The following is a 4,073-nucleotide window of genomic DNA, read 5'->3' on the forward strand; positions in this document are numbered from 1 at the left end:
AAGTCTTCTTTCTGAACTTGAAGACTTCTTTATCAACTTTATGAACATTTGCAAGCACGTATTTGTTTCAACTTTAAGCATGTGTGGCAATAGGATACCAAATTCAATCCATAATTGTTGATGTGCTGGGTATGGTGGACAGCAAAAAAGTTACGTTTAACCCATGATCTTGAGGAACGCACAGTCTCCACCTGCGCTGCTCAGCTGGGAGGCTGCTCACCACCTGCACCTATTGAGCACTTGGAATGTGGTTCCTGAGACTCAGACGCCGAGTTTGTTACTTAGTTTTAATTAACTTATATTTAAATTTAGAATCTGAAGCAATGTAAATAACATTTTTATATTAAACACAACTTTGTTTTGGGTAGGACAATATTTTATTTAATTGTGTCACATAAAAGTGAGGTGAGGGTGGATGGCGGCATGGACTTCATTTCTAGATAAACGCATCATCCATCCAGTCAATATCACTGAACTGACTCAATTCCAAATATGTTTTCTAAGCCCTGATAAAACAGTGTAATGTGTTCAGGTTGTTAAGACAGACAGCCAAAGTCACAATGACTAATTGTAAGGTACTATGTTGAGGATATCAATTATACTTTAATTATAATTAAAGTATCTTTCTAGTTAAAAAATAAGTATGGACATAAATTTTTAGGTTTACAATGAAGGCATGCTGCTGATTTCAAATCTAGAGTTGCAGAAGCTAGCACTATGCCCGGAGGACTGAAAGAAAGAGAAAGAATGAGAGAAATTGGAAGAAGATACTTCCCAACGATGACTGGCAACTGTGAATTATTGTGGCAGAGCAACACCTAAAAAGCTTTCAAAGATGTTGTGAAAAAAGTTTTTATGATAATAAAGTGGATAATATTTAAATGTATTTTCAGGAAATACACAGTGAATTTCATAATGATTTTCCTCTTAATAGTTACAAGTCAAAAAAGAATCAACACAATTAGTTGCCAAAAATAAGGATGAACAGTCCCATCACAACAACAAAATGTTAAAGTAAATAGTGTTTAAGTGCATCTGAGCTTGTAGCTAGGGCCAATTGAGCTTACATATTTGTATTAAAAAGAAAGCCATTTTTAGATGAAGAAGTGTAAAAAAGAGTCACTACATCAAACGTGGAAATTCTGTTTTTAAATCTTGAAGAAAAGCCTTAAAAATATTTTATAAAAAGTGAAACATCTACAGTTAATTCACCAGACAGTTGCTTCATAATACAAGACCTTTCCAACAATATCAATGATCTACTGAATCCAAATTGGAAAAATCGAAAGCACTTTTTTTTTCGCTTTAGTTGAGTCTTGCAATAGAAGAGATGCTGTTCAATTAGCAATGTGGGTGCCTTTTGTCTTAAAGGATTTACTTCCAAAGATATGAAGAAGTGTTGCTTCACAACTGCATGGCACAGATATTTTTGAATCTTTCATATCTCCAAAGAAGAATTTAAGGTAATTATGAAATTAATGTCTACTGTGATGACAGTGTCTAGTATACTGGAATTTTTTTTTTTGTCATCAGTTATCATTAGTTTATTATAAAAGAGAGATATGGAAATTATTTACATGATGAAAGATTTCAGAACTTCAGTGGAATGGGCAGCTTCACATTGATGCCATTTCAATAGTGACTTATTTCAGTCTACGTACTTTCCAAGAATGTCACCATCTCTAAATAGGAAATAATCCTTGTCATCTAGAACTACTTTGGTGCCTCCATATTCTGGGAGAAGAACTTTATCTCCAACTTTCACGCTAACTGGTTGAATCTCTCCACCCTTTCCTTTAGAACCCGATCCAACAGCGACTACTGTTGCTTGCAATACTTTTCCTTGAGATTTTTCTGGAAGCATAATGCCTCCTTTGGTTACAGTTTCAGCAGCACTCCTTTCAACCAATACTCGGTCAAAGAGTGGGAGAAACTTTCTAAACGCCTGTTTATTTCTTTATTCTTTCATTCTGTGCTATGATACATACAGTATGTATGCAGTTTTTTTCAGACAGACTTTTCAAAATATTTAATGAATATGCTTGTTCAGTGTTTACGGTGTATTCTAGGAATCACTGCAAGTTTGAAGGACTGTTGAAAGATTCTAATGTTTAAAGAATCATTAGAGACTAGGACTCTAATGATTTTAAGTTCTTTTACCAAAACTCATGCGTTAAGTCATGGAAGACTTTTCAAAAATGTCCTATGCTGCTAATTCCAATTCAAGATTTTCTTGAAACTAATAAATGTTTACTATATATTTAATAATTAAAGACAAAAGAAATGACAATGTGGTTTATATTCTGTCACTGATATCACACTACATGTAAATAATATAAATTTGAAGCTCCAATAGAAAGAAAAAGCATATTTGTGATTAGGTAGACATGCATGAGAACTTATGTTGAAATAAAATCTTTTTATACTTCTAAACAATAATAAATATTATTAGAAATATTTAGAAATCAGTATTCAGAAGATTTCTATTGTAATTAACAGTGTTATATAAATTGGCAGCACAAACTCCACGAAAAATGTGAAGTATGCTTTGTTGATATTGATTGATTAAGAGTTGATTAGCCAGGTGTGGTGGTGGGCATCTGTAATCCCGGTTACTTGGGAGGCTGAACCTGGAAGGGTGGAGGTAGCAATGAGTCAAGATCAGGCCTCTGCACTCCAGCCTGGGTGACAGAGGATGACTCCATGTAAAAAAGAAAAAAAAAATCTATCTACCTGCCTATCTATCTCAATATACATAGCGCATTTCAAAGATAAAAAAGGTAAAGTATATCATAATAAATGTTTTCTATTTTTCAAATGTTGCAATGGTAAGATTTTGGATGTATTTGATTAAATATATGATTAAAATTAATTTTACTTGTTACCTTTTACCTTCTTAATGTAGCTACTAGAAAATTTTCAGTTACTTTGTGCCTCTCATGTTTCTGTTGGACAACACCACTATAGAAAACTCATATTTTGACATTGTATTAACTTCTTTAATATTGTTTAACTTTTCAAGGTGCCTGACTCACGTTCCCTATCAGAATAAATTCTACTTGAGATCAAGAATTATGTTCTTCTTTTCTCACTTAGGCAACTATTGTTGAGAGCTTAAACAGAAGACAGAAAGGTACATTTAAGACCCATTTCTTGCACTCAAAGATCTCATGGTCTATTGGGAAAAGACGTGTAAATAAGTAATCAAGATATAGAGACATAAGAGCTTAAAGATGTAGGTTCAAAGCACCATGGACTAGAAAAGAAAGACTAAAGTATCCACTGTAACATTCTAGCAAGCAGACTGCCATGTCATTACTTAAATGGCTTTGAGATTAGCGTAACAAACGGAATTTAAACCCTTGATTGTACAATGGAGTCAGAGAAGTAGAAGAATGCTAGTGGGAAAGAAATAGTCAGGAAACAATTGAAGGTGAAGTAAGAACTTTGAATGAAAATGAATTAAATTATGTCCAATGTGTTTGGATGGAAGTCTTGATTTCATGTGATGTTCATGCTGAGAATAAAGGAATGTATTTCCATGTGACAGCACAACTCAGCTTTGTCGCACAGTTTGGAAGTAACCAAAGATAGTAAAGTGAAAATATTTATCTTATCATATCTGCCAGTTTTAAAGGTACTCTTTACCTTGAGTGGTGTTTGAAGCAAGACCATCTCCGTAAACAGAAATGCAAGCAGTTTTCTGAAGAGCTAACAGGACTAAGGACTCTTATTGCTTCTGCTTTGGCGCCCTCAAGTGGTCATTTGAAATGAGTAATTCAAGGTATTGCATAAAGACAACGTGTTGCACTTATCTGCTGTTATGCACCATCCTTGCATTAATTGGCTTTTCCCAACCATGTTACTAATAGACGTCCCCATCAAAAATGAAACCTTTGGTGAGTTATTTCAGAGATTTTTCCTTTCCAAGTAAGGGGAAGAAATCACCGTTTTGTAAGTGGATGTTTATTTTAGGCAATACAAGGCCTAGACACAATGTAAAGTACTGGCCCCTGGGTGTTGAGAGAAAGACAGAAACAAACCATCAGTCTTTTGAAAATCCACTACAAATA

General features: G+C 34.1%; 1 pseudogene across 1 annotated transcript; it reads right to left on the minus strand.

The window, feature by feature from the left end:
• Window positions 1-1,525: 1,525 nt before the first annotated feature.
• Window positions 1,526-3,675, minus strand: LOC116536915 (annotated as a pseudogene). Its single transcript, XR_004262869.1, has 2 exons — window positions 3,649-3,675; window positions 1,526-1,945 (listed from the first exon to the last, which is right to left on the minus strand). The product of XR_004262869.1 is annotated as a 10 kDa heat shock protein, mitochondrial pseudogene (transcript).
• Window positions 3,676-4,073: the final 398 nt, after the last annotated feature.

The sequence above is a fragment of the Sapajus apella genome, unplaced genomic scaffold (genome assembly GCF_009761245.1).
Source record: "Sapajus apella isolate SASKATOON/1434 unplaced genomic scaffold, GSC_monkey_1.0 scaffold105, whole genome shotgun sequence".
NCBI classification, from domain to species: domain Eukaryota; kingdom Metazoa; phylum Chordata; class Mammalia; order Primates; family Cebidae; genus Sapajus; species Sapajus apella.